The sequence below is a fragment of the Osmerus mordax genome, chromosome 11, assembly GCF_038355195.1.
Source record: "Osmerus mordax isolate fOsmMor3 chromosome 11, fOsmMor3.pri, whole genome shotgun sequence".
Classification (NCBI taxonomy): Eukaryota; Metazoa; Chordata; class Actinopteri; order Osmeriformes; family Osmeridae; genus Osmerus; species Osmerus mordax.
Window position 1 is genome coordinate 845,884 of NC_090060.1, and position 19,117 is coordinate 865,000.

General features: G+C 50.2%; 1 non-coding gene across 1 annotated transcript; it reads right to left on the reverse strand.

Annotated features, from left to right (window-relative positions):
• Window positions 1-2,136: 2,136 nt before the first annotated feature.
• trnaq-cug (transfer RNA glutamine (anticodon CUG)) lies at window positions 2,137-2,208 on the reverse strand. The gene has a single exon. It is a non-coding gene; the product is annotated as a tRNA-Gln (tRNA).
• Window positions 2,209-19,117: the final 16,909 nt, after the last annotated feature.

Here is a 19,117-nt window from a genome sequence, read left to right on the forward strand (position 1 = left end):
CCGTGAGGCAGACGGAAAGACTCACGAAAGAGACTGTGCATCTCTCTGGCTTTTGTAACCCTTTTGTAACCCTTTCTAACCCTCTCCCGTCTTAGCGTGACGGCATTCTGGCACGTGACGTCACGTCCCACTCATCACGGAAGCATTGGTGGTTCAGTGGTAGAATTCTCGCCTGCCACGCGGGAGACCAGGGTTCCATTCCCTGACGGGGAGAAATGCTCTTTTTGCTTAGTGTGGTTCACTGGCATCTCACAGAACTTGATTTGAAGGACACTTTATTTCTGTCAGACATTCGTGTGTTGCAGTAAGATGACCGGGTGGCTATTCGGGACATCCGGCATGGCTCCAAACAAGAATGAGCAAAAACACATTTACAATAGAACAGAAAATGAGTCGTGATCGTATAGTTTTAGGTTTCTCGTCGCTAACACGTGCGGCTATCAGAACCATCGCATCACTCCTCAAATGACTGAAGTTACCTAGACTAGATGAATAACATCATTTAAAGTAGCTAACTTGGCTCTTCTTAACAACATTAAATGAAAAATACGAATATTTGTGTTTGAAACTTGATGAAAGGGGATTCATCCCGAACCTCCCAAGAAGGGGGTTCACCCCGCACCGCTCCACACAAGAATGGGCGAATGCAGCCCCCATCCCACTGTCCCCACACCAACACCATGGTAACACTATTAGGGGGCATGGTTTTACATGTCCCTTTAGCAATAACTGAACAACGCGTATTCTTCAGCGTTACACTTGCACAAAAAAGCGGGACACGTGGAACCATCTGTCCAGCAGGGGCTGACTTCAACCACGCCCGGATCTGCCAGCAGTTCTTCACAGGACGATGATTGGTCCCAAACCCTGTGTCCTGAGAAGAAGGTTGAAACCAAGCAGCCGCTGTCAAGGGCGGGTTTGGGTTCTCAGATCAAAAGCTCTTGTAGGTTCCACCGATTGCTGGATTCAGAGTCCAGAGTGCTGACCGTTCGTTACACCATGGAACCCCACCGTGAGGCAGACGGAAAGACTCACGAAAGAGACTGTGCATCTCTCTGGCTTTTGTAACCCTTTTGTAACCCTTTCCAACCCTCTCGCCTCCCGTCTTAGCGTGACGGCATTCTGGCACGTGACGTCACGTCCCATTCGTCACGGAAGCATTGGTGGTTCAGTGGTAGAATTCTCGCCTGCCACGCGGGAGGCCCGGGTTCGATTCCCGGCCAATGCACTGCTCTTGCGTGGACCGTCGTTGGCCTTGCTTTCAGTTGATTTGGCCTCTTTGCCGCGTGTAACCTCTTGAGCTAGCACGGCGCTCCAAGTCAGACTACCGTGTCCTCGTTAGTATAGTGGTCAGTATCCCCGCCTGTCACGCGGGAGACCAGGGTTCCATTCCCTGACGGGGAGAAATGCTCTTTTTGCTTAGTGTGGTTCACTGGCATCTCACAGAACTTGATTTGAAGGACACTTTATTTCTGTCAGACATTCGTGTGTTGCAGTAAGATGACCGGGTGGCTGTTCGGGACATCCGGCATGGCTCCAAACAAGAATGAGCAAAAACACATTTACAATAGAACAGAAAATGAGTCGTGATCGTATAGTTTTAGGATTCTCGTCGCTAACACGTGCGGCTATCAGAACCATCGCATCACTCCTCAAATGACTGAAGTTACCTAGACTAGATGAATAACATCATTTAAAGTAGCTAACTTGGCTCTTCTTAACAACATTAAATGAAAAATATGAATATTTGTGTTTGAAACTTGATGAAAGGGGATTCATCCCGAACCTCCCAAGAAGGGGGTTCACCCCGCACCGCTCCACACAAGAATGGGCGAATGCAGCCCCCATCCCACTGTCCCCACACCAACACCATGGTAACACTATTAGGGGGCATGGTTTTACATGTCCCTTTAGCAATAACTGAACAACGCGTATTCTTCAGCGTTACACTTGCACAAAAAAGCGGGACACGTGGAACCATCTGTCCAGCAGGGGCTGACTTCAACCACGCCCGGATCTGCCAGCAGTTCTTCACAGGACGATGATTGGTCCCAAACCCTGTGTCCTGAGAAGAAGGTTGAAACCAAGCAGCCGCTGTCAAGGGCAGGTTTGGGTTCTCAGATCAAAAGCTCTTGTAGGTTCCACCGAGATTTGAACTCGGATTGCTGGATTCAGAGTCCAGAGTGCTGACCGTTACACCATGGAACCCCACCGTGAGGCAGACGGAAAGACTCACGAAAGAGACTGTGCATCTCTCTGGCTTTTGTAACCCTTTTGTAACCCTTTCTAACCCTCTCCCGTCTTAGCGTGACGGCATTCTGGCACGTGACGTCACGTCCCACTCATCACGGAAGCATTGGTGGTTCAGTGGTAGAATTCTCGCCTGCCACGCGGGAGACCAGGGTTCCATTCCCTGACGGGGAGAAATGCTCTTTTTGCTTAGTGTGGTTCACTGGCATCTCACAGAACTTGATTTGAAGGACACTTTATTTCTGTCAGACATTCGTGTGTTGCAGTAAGATGACCGGGTGGCTATTCGGGACATCCGGCATGGCTCCAAACAAGAATGAGCAAAAACACATTTACAATAGAACAGAAAATGAGTCGTGATCGTATAGTTTTAGGTTTCTCGTCGCTAACACGTGCGGCTATCAGAACCATCGCATCACTCCTCAAATGACTGAAGTTACCTAGACTAGATGAATAACATCATTTAAAGTAGCTAACTTGGCTCTTCTTAACAACATTAAATGAAAAATACGAATATTTGTGTTTGAAACTTGATGAAAGGGGATTCATCCCGAACCTCCCAAGAAGGGGGTTCACCCCGCACCGCTCCACACAAGAATGGGCGAATGCAGCCCCCATCCCACTGTCCCCACACCAACACCATGGTAACACTATTAGGGGGCATGGTTTTACATGTCCCTTTAGCAATAACTGAACAACGCGTATTCTTCAGCGTTACACTTGCACAAAAAAGCGGGACACGTGGAACCATCTGTCCAGCAGGGGCTGACTTCAACCACGCCCGGATCTGCCAGCAGTTCTTCACAGGACGATGATTGGTCCCAAACCCTGTGTCCTGAGAAGAAGGTTGAAACCAAGCAGCCGCTGTCAAGGGCGGGTTTGGGTTCTCAGATCAAAAGCTCTTGTAGGTTCCACCGATTGCTGGATTCAGAGTCCAGAGTGCTGACCGTTCGTTACACCATGGAACCCCACCGTGAGGCAGACGGAAAGACTCACGAAAGAGACTGTGCATCTCTCTGGCTTTTGTAACCCTTTTGTAACCCTTTCCAACCCTCTCGCCTCCCGTCTTAGCGTGACGGCATTCTGGCACGTGACGTCACGTCCCACTCGTCACGGAAGCATTGGTGGTTCAGTGGTAGAATTCTCGCCTGCCACGCGGGAGGCCCGGGTTCGATTCCCGGCCAATGCACTGCTCTTGCGTGGACCGTCGTTGGCCTTGCTTTCAGTTGATTTGGCCTCTTTGCCGCGTGTAACCTCTTGAGCTAGCACGGCGCTCCAAGTCAGACTACCGTGTCCTCGTTAGTATAGTGGTCAGTATCCCCGCCTGTCACGCGGGAGACCAGGGTTCCATTCCCTGATGGGGAGAAATGCTCTTTTTGCTTAGTGTGGTTCACTGGCATCTCACAGAACTTGATTTGAAGGACACTTTATTTCTGTCAGACATTCGTGTGTTGCAGTAAGATGACCGGGTGGCTATTCGGGACATCCGGCATGGCTCCAAACAAGAATGAGCAAAAACACATTTACAATAGAACAGAAAATGAGTCGTGATCGTATGGTTTTAGGTTTCTCGTCGCTAACACGTGCGGCTATCAGAACCATCGCATCACTCCTCAAATGACTGAAGTTACCTAGACTAGATGAATAACATCATTTAAAGTAGCTAACTTGGCTCTTCTTAACAACATTAAATGAAAAATACGAATATTTGTGTTTGAAACTTGATGAAAGGGGATTCATCCCGAACCTCCCAAGAAGGGGGTTCACCCCGCACCGCTCCACACAAGAATGGGCGAATGCAGCCCCCATCCCACTGTCCCCACACCAACACCATGGTAACACTATTAGGGGGCATGGTTTTACATGTCCCTTTAGCAATAACTGAACAACGCGTATTCTTCAGCGTTACACTTGCACAAAAAAGCGGGACACGTGGAACCATCTGTCCAGCAGGGGCTGACTTCAACCACGCCCGGATCTGCCAGCAGTTCTTCACAGGACGATGATTGGTCCCAAACCCTGTGTCCTGAGAAGAAGGTTGAAACCAAGCAGCCGCTGTCAAGGGCGGGTTTGGGTTCTCAGATCAAAAGCTCTTGTAGGTTCCACCGAGATTTGAACTCGGATTGCTGGACTCAGAGTCCAGAGTGCTGACCGTTCGTTACACCATGGAACCCCACCGTGAGGCAGACGGAAAGACTCACGAAAGAGACTGTGCATCTCTCTGGCTTTTGTAACCCTTTTGTAACCCTTTCCAACCCTCTCGCCTCCCGTCTTAGCGTGACGGCATTCTGGCACGTGACGTCACGTCCCACTCGTCACGGAAGCATTGGTGGTTCAGTGGTAGAATTCTCGCCTGCCACGCGGGAGGCCCGGGTTCGATTCCCGGCCAATGCACTGCTCTTGCGTGGACCGTCGTTGGCCTTGCTTTCAGTTGATTTGGCCTCTTTGCCGCGTGTAACCTCTTGAGCTAGCACGGCGCTCCAAGTCAGACTACCGTGTCCTCGTTAGTATAGTGGTCAGTATCCCCGCCTGTCACGCGGGAGACCAGGGTTCCATTCCCTGACGGGGAGAAATGCTCTTTTTGCTTAGTGTGGTTCACTGGCATCTCACAGAACTTGATTTGAAGGACACTTTATTTCTGTCAGACATTCGTGTGTTGCAGTAAGATGACCGGGTGGCTATTCGGGACATCCGGCATGGCTCCAAACAAGAATGAGCAAAAACACATTTACAATAGAACAGAAAATGAGTCGTGATCGTATGGTTTTAGGTTTCTCGTCGCTAACACGTGCGGCTATCAGAACCATCGCATCACTCCTCAAATGACTGAAGTTACCTAGACTAGATGAATAACATCATTTAAAGTAGCTAACTTGGCTCTTCTTAACAACATTAAATGAAAAATACGAATATTTGTGTTTGAAACTTGATGAAAGGGGATTCATCCCGAACCTCCCAAGAAGGGGGTTCACCCCGCACCGCTCCACACAAGAATGGGCGAATGCAGCCCCCATCCCACTGTCCCCACACCAACACCATGGTAACACTATTAGGGGGCATGGTTTTACATGTCCCTTTAGCAATAACTGAACAACGCGTATTCTTCAGCGTTACACTTGCACAAAAAAGCGGGACACGTGGAACCATCTGTCCAGCAGGGGCTGACTTCAACCACGCCCGGATCTGCCAGCAGTTCTTCACAGGACGATGATTGGTCCCAAACCCTGTGTCCTGAGAAGAAGGTTGAAACCAAGCAGCCGCTGTCAAGGGCGGGTTTGGGTTCTCAGATCAAAAGCTCTTGTAGGTTCCACCGAGATTTGAACTCGGATTGCTGGATTCAGAGTCCAGAGTGCTGACCGTTCGTTACACCATGGAACCCCACCGTGAGGCAGACGGAAAGACTCACGAAAGAGACTGTGCATCTCTCTGGCTTTTGTAACCCTTTTGTAACCCTTTCCAACCCTCTCGCCTCCCGTCTTAGCGTGACGGCATTCTGGCACGTGACGTCACGTCCCACTCGTCACGGAAGCATTGGTGGTTCAGTGGTAGAATTCTCGCCTGCCACGCGGGAGGCCCGGGTTCGATTCCCGGCCAATGCACTGCTCTTGCGTGGACCGTCGTTGGCCTTGCTTTCAGTTGATTTGGCCTCTTTGCCGCGTGTAACCTCTTGAGCTAGCACGGCGCTCCAAGTGAGACTACCGTGTCCTCGTTAGTATAGTGGTCAGTATCCCCGCCTGTCACGCGGGAGACCAGGGTTCCATTCCCTGACGGGGAGAAATGCTCTTTTTGCTTAGTGTGGTTCACTGGCATCTCACAGAACTTGATTTGAAGGACACTTTATTTCTGTCAGACATTCGTGTGTTGCAGTAAGATGACCGGGTGGCTATTCGGGACATCCGGCATGGCTCCAAACAAGAATGAGCAAAAACACATTTACAATAGAACAGAAAATGAGTCGTGATCGTATGGTTTTAGGTTTCTCGTCGCTAACACGTGCGGCTATCAGAACCATCGCATCACTCCTCAAATGACTGAAGTTACCTAGACTAGATGAATAACATCATTTAAAGTAGCTAACTTGGCTCTTCTTAACAACATTAAATGAAAAATACGAATATTTGTGTTTGAAACTTGATGAAAGGGGATTCATCCCGAACCTCCCAAGAAGGGGGTTCACCCCGCACCGCTCCACACAAGAATGGGCGAATGCAGCCCCCATCCCACTGTCCCCACACCAACACCATGGTAACACTATTAGGGGGCATGGTTTTACATGTCCCTTTAGCAATAACTGAACAACGCGTATTCTTCAGCGTTACACTTGCACAAAAAAGCGGGACACGTGGAACCATCTGTCCAGCAGGGGCTGACTTCAACCACGCCCGGATCTGCCAGCAGTTCTTCACAGGACGATGATTGGTCCCAAACCCTGTGTCCTGAGAAGAAGGTTGAAACCAAGCAGCCGCTGTCAAGGGCGGGTTTGGGTTCTCAGATCAAAAGCTCTTGTAGGTTCCACCGAGATTTGAACTCGGATTGCTGGATTCAGAGTCCAGAGTGCTGACCGTTCGTTACACCATGGAACCCCACCGTGAGGCAGACGGAAAGACTCACGAAAGAGACTGTGCATCTCTCTGGCTTTTGTAACCCTTTTGTAACCCTTTCCAACCCTCTCGCCTCCCGTCTTAGCGTGACGGCATTCTGGCACGTGACGTCACGTCCCACTCGTCACGGAAGCATTGGTGGTTCAGTGGTAGAATTCTCGCCTGCCACGCGGGAGGCCCGGGTTCGATTCCCGGCCAATGCACTGCTCTTGCGTGGACCGTCGTTGGCCTTGCTTTCAGTTGATTTGGCCTCTTTGCCGCGTGTAACCTCTTGAGCTAGCACGGCGCTCCAAGTGAGACTACCGTGTCCTCGTTAGTATAGTGGTCAGTATCCCCGCCTGTCACGCGGGAGACCAGGGTTCCATTCCCTGACGGGGAGAAATGCTCTTTTTGCTTAGTGTGGTTCACTGGCATCTCACAGAACTTGATTTGAAGGACACTTTATTTCTGTCAGACATTCGTGTGTTGCAGTAAGATGACCGGGTGGCTATTCGGGACATCCGGCATGGCTCCAAACAAGAATGAGCAAAAACACATTTACAATAGAACAGAAAATGAGTCGTGATCGTATGGTTTTAGGTTTCTCGTCGCTAACACGTGCGGCTATCAGAACCATCGCATCACTCCTCAAATGACTGAAGTTACCTAGACTAGATGAATAACATCATTTAAAGTAGCTAACTTGGCTCTTCTTAACAACATTAAATGAAAAATACGAATATTTGTGTTTGAAACTTGATGAAAGGGGATTCATCCCGAACCTCCCAAGAAGGGGGTTCACCCCGCACCGCTCCACACAAGAATGGGCGAATGCAGCCCCCATCCCACTGTCCCCACACCAACACCATGGTAACACTATTAGGGGGCATGGTTTTACATGTCCCTTTAGCAATAACTGAACAACGCGTATTCTTCAGCGTTACACTTGCACAAAAAAGCGGGACACGTGGAACCATCTGTCCAGCAGGGGCTGACTTCAACCACGCCCGGATCTGCCAGCAGTTCTTCACAGGACGATGATTGGTCCCAAACCCTGTGTCCTGAGAAGAAGGTTGAAACCAAGCAGCCGCTGTCAAGGGCGGGTTTGGGTTCTCAGATCAAAAGCTCTTGTAGGTTCCACTGAGATTTGAACTCGGATTGCTGGATTCAGAGTCCAGAGTGCTGACCGTTCGTTACACCATGGAACCCCACCGTGAGGCAGACGGAAAGACTCACGAAAGAGACTGTGCATCTCTCTGGCTTTTGTAACCCTTTTGTAACCCTTTCCAACCCTCTCGCCTCCCGTCTTAGCGTGACGGCATTCTGGCACGTGACGTCACTTCCCACTCGTCACGGAAGCATTGGTGGTTCAGTGGTAGAATTCTCGCCTGCCACGCGGGAGGCCCGGGTTCGATTCCCGGCCAATGCACTGCTCTTGCGTGGACCGTCGTTGGCCTTGCTTTCAGTTGATTTGGCCTCTTTGCCGCGTGTAACCTCTTGAGCTAGCACGGCGCTCCAAGTGAGACTACCGTGTCCTCGTTAGTATAGTGGTCAGTATCCCCGCCTGTCACGCGGGAGACCAGGGTTCCATTCCCTGACGGGGAGAAATGCTCTTTTTGCTTAGTGTGGTTCACTGGCATCTCACAGAACTTGATTTGAAGGACACTTTATTTCTGTCAGACATTCGTGTGTTGCAGTAAGATGACCGGGTGGCTATTCGGGACATCCGGCATGGCTCCAAACAAGAATGAGCAAAAACACATTTACAATAGAACAGAAAATGAGTCGTGATCGTATGGTTTTAGGTTTCTCGTCGCTAACACGTGCGGCTATCAGAACCATCGCATCACTCCTCAAATGACTGAAGTTACCTAGACTAGATGAATAACATCATTTAAAGTAGCTAACTTGGCTCTTCTTAACAACATTAAATGAAAAATACGAATATTTGTGTTTGAAACTTGATGAAAGGGGATTCATCCCGAACCTCCCAAGAAGGGGGTTCACCCCGCACCGCTCCACACAAGAATGGGCGAATGCAGCCCCCATCCCACTGTCCCCACACCAACACCATGGTAACACTATTAGGGGGCATGGTTTTACATGTCCCTTTAGCAATAACTGAACAACGCGTATTCTTCAGCGTTACACTTGCACAAAAAAGCGGGACACGTGGAACCATCTGTCCAGCAGGGGCTGACTTCAACCACGCCCGGATCTGCCAGCAGTTCTTCACAGGACGATGATTGGTCCCAAACCCTGTGTCCTGAGAAGAAGGTTGAAACCAAGCAGCCGCTGTCAAGGGCGGGTTTGGGTTCTCAGATCAAAAGCTCTTGTAGGTTCCACCGAGATTTGAACTCGGATTGCTGGATTCAGAGTCCAGAGTGCTGACCGTTCGTTACACCATGGAACCCCACCGTGAGGCAGACGGAAAGACTCACGAAAGAGACTGTGCATCTCTCTGGCTTTTGTAACCCTTTTGTAACCCTTTCCAACCCTCTCGCCTCCCGTCTTAGCGTGACGGCATTCTGGCACGTGACGTCACGTCCCACTCGTCACGGAAGCATTGGTGGTTCAGTGGTAGAATTCTCGCCTGCCACGCGGGAGGCCCGGGTTCGATTCCCGGCCAATGCACTGCTCTTGCGTGGACCGTCGTTGGCCTTGCTTTCAGTTGATTTGGCCTCTTTGCCGCGTGTAACCTCTTGAGCTAGCACGGCGCTCCAAGTCAGACTACCGTGTCCTCGTTAGTATAGTGGTCAGTATCCCCGCCTGTCACGCGGGAGACCAGGGTTCCATTCCCTGACGGGGAGAAATGCTCTTTTTGCTTAGTGTGGTTCACTGGCATCTCACAGAACTTGATTTGAAGGACACTTTATTTCTGTCAGACATTCGTGTGTTGCAGTAAGATGACCGGGTGGCTATTCGGGACATCCGGCATGGCTCCAAACAAGAATGAGCAAAAACACATTTACAATAGAACAGAAAATGAGTCGTGATCGTATGGTTTTAGGTTTCTCGTCGCTAACACGTGCGGCTATCAGAACCATCGCATCACTCCTCAAATGACTGAAGTTACCTAGACTAGATGAATAACATCATTTAAAGTAGCTAACTTGGCTCTTCTTAACAACATTAAATGAAAAATACGAATATTTGTGTTTGAAACTTGATGAAAGGGGATTCATCCCGAACCTCCCAAGAAGGGGGTTCACCCCGCACCGCTCCACACAAGAATGGGCGAATGCAGCCCCCATCCCACTGTCCCCACACCAACACCATGGTAACACTATTAGGGGGCATGGTTTTACATGTCCCTTTAGCAATAACTGAACAACGCGTATTCTTCAGCGTTACACTTGCACAAAAAAGCGGGACACGTGGAACCATCTGTCCAGCAGGGGCTGACTTCAACCACGCCCGGATCTGCCAGCAGTTCTTCACAGGACGATGATTGGTCCCAAACCCTGTGTCCTGAGAAGAAGGTTGAAACCAAGCAGCCGCTGTCAAGGGCGGGTTTGGGTTCTCAGATCAAAAGCTCTTGTAGGTTCCACCGAGATTTGAACTCGGATTGCTGGATTCAGAGTCCAGAGTGCTGACCGTTCGTTACACCATGGAACCCCACCGTGAGGCAGACGGAAAGACTCACGAAAGAGACTGTGCATCTCTCTGGCTTTTGTAACCCTTTTGTAACCCTTTCCAACCCTCTCGCCTCCCGTCTTAGCGTGACGGCATTCTGGCACGTGACGTCACGTCCCACTCGTCACGGAAGCATTGGTGGTTCAGTGGTAGAATTCTCGCCTGCCACGCGGGAGGCCCGGGTTCGATTCCCGGCCAATGCACTGCTCTTGCGTGGACCGTCGTTGGCCTTGCTTTCAGTTGATTTGGCCTCTTTGCCGCGTGTAACCTCTTGAGCTAGCACGGCGCTCCAAGTGAGACTACCGTGTCCTCGTTAGTATAGTGGTCAGTATCCCCGCCTGTCACGCGGGAGACCAGGGTTCCATTCCCTGACGGGGAGAAATGCTCTTTTTGCTTAGTGTGGTTCACTGGCATCTCACAGAACTTGATTTGAAGGACACTTTATTTCTGTCAGACATTCGTGTGTTGCAGTAAGATGACCGGGTGGCTATTCGGGACATCCGGCATGGCTCCAAACAAGAATGAGCAAAAACACATTTACAATAGAACAGAAAATGAGTCGTGATCGTATGGTTTTAGGTTTCTCGTCGCTAACACGTGCGGCTATCAGAACCATCGCATCACTCCTCAAATGACTGAAGTTACCTAGACTAGATGAATAACATCATTTAAAGTAGCTAACTTGGCTCTTCTTAACAACATTAAATGAAAAATACGAATATTTGTGTTTGAAACTTGATGAAAGGGGATTCATCCCGAACCTCCCAAGAAGGGGGTTCACCCCGCACCGCTCCACACAAGAATGGGCGAATGCAGCCCCCATCCCACTGTCCCCACACCAACACCATGGTAACACTATTAGGGGGCATGGTTTTACATGTCCCTTTAGCAATAACTGAACAACGCGTATTCTTCAGCGTTACACTTGCACAAAAAAGCGGGACACGTGGAACCATCTGTCCAGCAGGGGCTGACTTCAACCACGCCCGGATCTGCCAGCAGTTCTTCACAGGACGATGATTGGTCCCAAACCCTGTGTCCTGAGAAGAAGGTTGAAACCAAGCAGCCGCTGTCAAGGGCGGGTTTGGGTTCTCAGATCAAAAGCTCTTGTAGGTTCCACTGAGATTTGAACTCGGATTGCTGGATTCAGAGTCCAGAGTGCTGACCGTTCGTTACACCATGGAACCCCACCGTGAGGCAGACGGAAAGACTCACGAAAGAGACTGTGCATCTCTCTGGCTTTTGTAACCCTTTTGTAACCCTTTCCAACCCTCTCGCCTCCCGTCTTAGCGTGACGGCATTCTGGCACGTGACGTCACGTCCCACTCGTCACGGAAGCATTGGTGGTTCAGTGGTAGAATTCTCGCCTGCCACGCGGGAGGCCCGGGTTCGATTCCCGGCCAATGCACTGCTCTTGCGTGGACCGTCGTTGGCCTTGCTTTCAGTTGATTTGGCCTCTTTGCCGCGTGTAACCTCTTGAGCTAGCACGGCGCTCCAAGTGAGACTACCGTGTCCTCGTTAGTATAGTGGTCAGTATCCCCGCCTGTCACGCGGGAGACCAGGGTTCCATTCCCTGACGGGGAGAAATGCTCTTTTTGCTTAGTGTGGTTCACTGGCATCTCACAGAACTTGATTTGAAGGACACTTTATTTCTGTCAGACATTCGTGTGTTGCAGTAAGATGACCGGGTGGCTATTCGGGACATCCGGCATGGCTCCAAACAAGAATGAGCAAAAACACATTTACAATAGAACAGAAAATGAGTCGTGATCGTATGGTTTTAGGTTTCTCGTCGCTAACACGTGCGGCTATCAGAACCATCGCATCACTCCTCAAATGACTGAAGTTACCTAGACTAGATGAATAACATCATTTAAAGTAGCTAACTTGGCTCTTCTTAACAACATTAAATGAAAAATACGAATATTTGTGTTTGAAACTTGATGAAAGGGGATTCATCCCGAACCTCCCAAGAAGGGGGTTCACCCCGCACCGCTCCACACAAGAATGGGCGAATGCAGCCCCCATCCCACTGTCCCCACACCAACACCATGGTAACACTATTAGGGGGCATGGTTTTACATGTCCCTTTAGCAATAACTGAACAACGCGTATTCTTCAGCGTTACACTTGCACAAAAAAGCGGGACACGTGGAACCATCTGTCCAGCAGGGGCTGACTTCAACCACGCCCGGATCTGCCAGCAGTTCTTCACAGGACGATGATTGGTCCCAAACCCTGTGTCCTGAGAAGAAGGTTGAAACCAAGCAGCCGCTGTCAAGGGCGGGTTTGGGTTCTCAGATCAAAAGCTCTTGTAGGTTCCACCGAGATTTGAACTCGGATTGCTGGATTCAGAGTCCAGAGTGCTGACCGTTCGTTACACCATGGAACCCCACCGTGAGGCAGACGGAAAGACTCACGAAAGAGACTGTGCATCTCTCTGGCTTTTGTAACCCTTTTGTAACCCTTTCCAACCCTCTCGCCTCCCGTCTTAGCGTGACGGCATTCTGGCACGTGACGTCACGTCCCACTCGTCACGGAAGCATTGGTGGTTCAGTGGTAGAATTCTCGCCTGCCACGCGGGAGGCCCGGGTTCGATTCCCGGCCAATGCACTGCTCTTGCGTGGACCGTCGTTGGCCTTGCTTTCAGTTGATTTGGCCTCTTTGCCGCGTGTAACCTCTTGAGCTAGCACGGCGCTCCAAGTGAGACTACCGTGTCCTCGTTAGTATAGTGGTCAGTATCCCCGCCTGTCACGCGGGAGACCAGGGTTCCATTCCCTGACGGGGAGAAATGCTCTTTTTGCTTAGTGTGGTTCACTGGCATCTCACAGAACTTGATTTGAAGGACACTTTATTTCTGTCAGACATTCGTGTGTTGCAGTAAGATGACCGGGTGGCTATTCGGGACATCCGGCATGGCTCCAAACAAGAATGAGCAAAAACACATTTACAATAGAACAGAAAATGAGTCGTGATCGTATGGTTTTAGGTTTCTCGTCGCTAACACGTGCGGCTATCAGAACCATCGCATCACTCCTCAAATGACTGAAGTTACCTAGACTAGATGAATAACATCATTTAAAGTAGCTAACTTGGCTCTTCTTAACAACATTAAATGAAAAATACGAATATTTGTGTTTGAAACTTGATGAAAGGGGATTCATCCCGAACCTCCCAAGAAGGGGGTTCACCCCGCACCGCTCCACACAAGAATGGGCGAATGCAGCCCCCATCCCACTGTCCCCACACCAACACCATGGTAACACTATTAGGGGGCATGGTTTTACATGTCCCTTTAGCAATAACTGAACAACGCGTATTCTTCAGCGTTACACTTGCACAAAAAAGCGGGACACGTGGAACCATCTGTCCAGCAGGGGCTGACTTCAACCACGCCCGGATCTGCCAGCAGTTCTTCACAGGACGATGATTGGTCCCAAACCCTGTGTCCTGAGAAGAAGGTTGAAACCAAGCAGCCGCTGTCAAGGGCGGGTTTGGGTTCTCAGATCAAAAGCTCTTGTAGGTTCCACCGAGATTTGAACTCGGATTGCTGGACTCAGAGTCCAGAGTGCTGACCGTTCGTTACACCATGGAACCCCACCGTGAGGCAGACGGAAAGACTCACGAAAGAGACTGTGCATCTCTCTGGCTTTTGTAACCCTTTTGTAACCCTTTCCAACCCTCTCGCCTCCCGTCTTAGCGTGACGGCATTCTGGCACGTGACGTCACATCCCACTCGTCACGGAAGCATTGGTGGTTCAGTGGTAGAATTCTCGCCTGCCACGCGGGAGGCCCGGGTTCGATTCCCGGCCAATGCACTGCTCTTGCGTGGACCGTCGTTGGCCTTGCTTTCAGTTGATTTGGCCTCTTTGCCGCGTGTAACCTCTTGAGCTAGCACGGCGCTCCAAGTCAGACTACCGTGTCCTCGTTAGTATAGTGGTCAGTATCCCCGCCTGTCACGCGGGAGACCAGGGTTCCATTCCCTGACGGGGAGAAATGCTCTTTTTGCTTAGTGTGGTTCACTGGCATCTCACAGAACTTGATTTGAAGGACACTTTATTTCTGTCAGACATTCGTGTGTTGCAGTAAGATGACCGGGTGGCTATTCGGGACATCCGGCATGGCTCCAAACAAGAATGAGCAAAAACACATTTACAATAGAACAGAAAATGAGTCGTGATCGTATGGTTTTAGGTTTCTCGTCGCTAACACGTGCGGCTATCAGAACCATCGCATCACTCCTCAAATGACTGAAGTTACCTAGACTAGATGAATAACATCATTTAAAGTAGCTAACTTGGCTCTTCTTAACAACATTAAATGAAAAATACGAATATTTGTGTTTGAAACTTGATGAAAGGGGATTCATCCCGAACCTCCCAAGAAGGGGGTTCACCCCGCACCGCTCCACACAAGAATGGGCGAATGCAGCCCCCATCCCACTGTCCCCACACCAACACCATGGTAACACTATTAGGGGGCATGGTTTTACATGTCCCTTTAGCAATAACTGAACAACGCGTATTCTTCAGCGTTACACTTGCACAAAAAAGCGGGACACGTGGAACCATCTGTCCAGCAGGGGCTGACTTCAACCACGCCCGGATCTGCCAGCAGTTCTTCACAGGACGATGATTGGTCCCAAACCCTGTGTCCTGAGAAGAAGGTTGAAACCAAGCAGCCGCTGTCAAGGGCGGGTTTGGGTTCTCAGATCAAAAGCTCTTGTAGGTTCCACCGAGATTTGAACTCGGATTGCTGGATTCAGAGTCCAGAGTGCTGACCGTTCGTTACACCATGGAACCCCACCGTGAGGCAGACGGAAAGACTCACGAAAGAGACTGTGCATCTCTCTGGCTTTTGTAACCCTTTTGTAACCCTTTCCAACCCTCTCGCCTCCCGTCTTAGCGTGACGGCATTCTGGCACGTGACGTCACGTCCCACTCGTCACGGAAGCATTGGTGGTTCAGTGGTAGAATTCTCGCCTGCCACGCGGGAGGCCCGGGTTCGATTCCCGGCCAATGCACTGCTCTTGCGTGGACCGTCGTTGGCCTTGCTTTCAGTTGATTTGGCCTCTTTGCCGCGTGTAACCTCTTGAGCTAGCACGGCGCTCCAAGTGAGACTACCGTGTCCTCGTTAGTATAGTGGTCAGTATCCCCGCCTGTCACGCGGGAGACCAGGGTTCCATTCCCTGACGGGGAGAAATGCTCTTTTTGCTTAGTGTGGTTCACTGGCATCTCACAGAACTTGATTTGAAGGACACTTTATTTCTGTCAGACATTCGTGTGTTGCAGTAAGATGACCGGGTGGCTATTCGGGACATCCGGCATGGCTCCAAACAAGAATGAGCAAAAACACATTTACAATAGAACAGAAAATGAGTCGTGATCGTATGGTTTTAGGTTTCTCGTCGCTAACACGTGCGGCTATCAGAACCATCGCATCACTCCTCAAATGACTGAAGTTACCTAGACTAGATGAATAACATCATTTAAAGTAGCTAACTTGGCTCTTCTTAACAACATTAAATGAAAAATACGAATATTTGTGTTTGAAACTTGATGAAAGGGGATTCATCCCGAACCTCCCAAGAAGGGGGTTCACCCCGCACCGCTCCACACAAGAATGGGCGAATGCAGCCCCCATCCCACTGTCCCCACACCAACACCATGGTAACACTATTAGGGGGCATGGTTTTACATGTCCCTTTAGCAATAACTGAACAACGCGTATTCTTCAGCGTTACACTTGCACAAAAAAGCGGGACACGTGGAACCATCTGTCCAGCAGGGGCTGACTTCAACCACGCCCGGATCTGCCAGCAGTTCTTCACAGGACGATGATTGGTCCCAAACCCTGTGTCCTGAGAAGAAGGTTGAAACCAAGCAGCCGCTGTCAAGGGCGGGTTTGGGTTCTCAGATCAAAAGCTCTTGTAGGTTCCACCGAGATTTGAACTCGGATTGCTGGATTCAGAGTCCAGAGTGCTGACCGTTCGTTACACCATGGAACCCCACCGTGAGGCAGACGGAAAGACTCACGAAAGAGACTGTGCATCTCTCTGGCTTTTGTAACCCTTTTGTAACCCTTTCCAACCCTCTCGCCTCCCGTCTTAGCGTGACGGCATTCTGGCACGTGACGTCACGTCCCACTCGTCACGGAAGCATTGGTGGTTCAGTGGTAGAATTCTCGCCTGCCACGCGGGAGGCCCGGGTTCGATTCCCGGCCAATGCACTGCTCTTGCGTGGACCGTCGTTGGCCTTGCTTTCAGTTGATTTGGCCTCTTTGCCGCGTGTAACCTCTTGAGCTAGCACGGCGCTCCAAGTGAGACTACCGTGTCCTCGTTAGTATAGTGGTCAGTATCCCCGCCTGTCACGCGGGAGACCAGGGTTCCATTCCCTGACGGGGAGAAATGCTCTTTTTGCTTAGTGTGGTTCACTGGCATCTCACAGAACTTGATTTGAAGGACACTTTATTTCTGTCAGACATTCGTGTGTTGCAGTAAGATGACCGGGTGGCTATTCGGGACATCCGGCATGGCTCCAAACAAGAATGAGCAAAAACACATTTACAATAGAACAGAAAATGAGTCGTGATCGTATGGTTTTAGGTTTCTCGTCGCTAACACGTGCGGCTATCAGAACCATCGCATCACTCCTCAAATGACTGAAGTTACCTAGACTAGATGAATAACATCATTTAAAGTAGCTAACTTGGCTCTTCTTAACAACATTAAATGAAAAATACGAATATTTGTGTTTGAAACTTGATGAAAGGGGATTCATCCCGAACCTCCCAAGAAGGGGGTTCACCCCGCACCGCTCCACACAAGAATGGGCGAATGCAGCCCCCATCCCACTGTCCCCACACCAACACCATGGTAACACTATTAGGGGGCATGGTTTTACATGTCCCTTTAGCAATAACTGAACAACGCGTATTCTTCAGCGTTACACTTGCACAAAAAAGCGGGACACGTGGAACCATCTGTCCAGCAGGGGCTGACTTCAACCACGCCCGGATCTGCCAGCAGTTCTTCACAGGACGATGATTGGTCCCAAACCCTGTGTCCTGAGAAGAAGGTTGAAACCAAGCAGCCGCTGTCAAGGGCGGGTTTGGGTTCTCAGATCAAAAGCTCTTGTAGGTTCCACCGAGATTTGAACTCGGATTGCTGGATTCAGAGTCCAGAGTGCTGACCGTTCGTTACACCATGGAACCCCACCGTGAGGCAGACGGAAAGACTCACGAAAGAGACTGTGCATCTCTCTGGCTTTTGTAACCCTTTTGTAACCCTTTCCAACCCTCTCGCCTCCCGTCTTAGCGTGACGGCATTCTGGCACGTGACGTCACGTCCCACTCGTCACGGAAGCATTGGTGGTTCAGTGGTAGAATTCTCGCCTGCCACGCGGGAGGCCCGGGTTCGATTCCCGGCCAATGCACTGCTCTTGCGTGGACCGTCGTTGGCCTTGCTTTCAGTTGATTTGGCCTCTTTGCCGCGTGTAACCTCTTGAGCTAGCACGGCGCTCCAAGTGAGACTACCGTGTCCTCGTTAGTATAGTGGTCAGTATCCCCGCCTGTCACGCGGGAGACCAGGGTTCCATTCCCTGACGGGGAGAAATGCTCTTTTTGCTTAGTGTGGTTCACTGGCATCTCACAGAACTTGATTTGAAGGACACTTTATTTCTGTCAGACATTCGTGTGTTGCAGTAAGATGACCGGGTGGCTATTCGGGACATCCGGCATGGCTCCAAACAAGAATGAGCAAAAACACATTTACAATAGAACAGAAAATGAGTCGTGATCGTATGGTTTTAGGTTTCTCGTCGCTAACACGTGCGGCTATCAGAACCATCGCATCACTCCTCAAATGACTGAAGTTACCTAGACTAGATGAATAACATCATTTAAAGTAGCTAACTTGGCTCTTCTTAACAACATTAAATGAAAAATACGAATATTTGTGTTTGAAACTTGATGAAAGGGGATTCATCCCGAACCTCCCAAGAAGGGGGTTCACCCCGCACCGCTCCACACAAGAATGGGCGAATGCAGCCCCCATCCCACTGTCCCCACACCAACACCATGGTAACACTATTAGGGGGCATGGTTTTACATGTCCCTTTAGCAATAACTGAACAACGCGTATTCTTCAGCGTTACACTTGCACAAAAAAGCGGGACACGTGGAACCATCTGTCCAGCAGGGGCTGACTTCAACCACGCCCGGATCTGCCAGCAGTTCTTCACAGGACGATGATTGGTCCCAAACCCTGTGTCCTGAGAAGAAGGTTGAAACCAAGCAGCCGCTGTCAAGGGCGGGTTTGGGTTCTCAGATCAAAAGCTCTTGTAGGTTCCACCGAGATTTGAACTCGGATTGCTGGATTCAGAGTCCAGAGTGCTGACCGTTCGTTACACCATGGAACCCCACCGTGAGGCAGACGGAAAGACTCACGAAAGAGACTGTGCATCTCTCTGGCTTTTGTAACCCTTTTGTAACCCTTTCCAACCCTCTCGCCTCCCGTCTTAGCGTGACGGCATTCTGGCACGTGACGTCACGTCCCACTCGTCACGGAAGCATTGGTGGTTCAGTGGTAGAATTCTCGCCTGCCACGCGGGAGGCCCGGGTTCGATTCCCGGCCAATGCACTGCTCTTGCGTG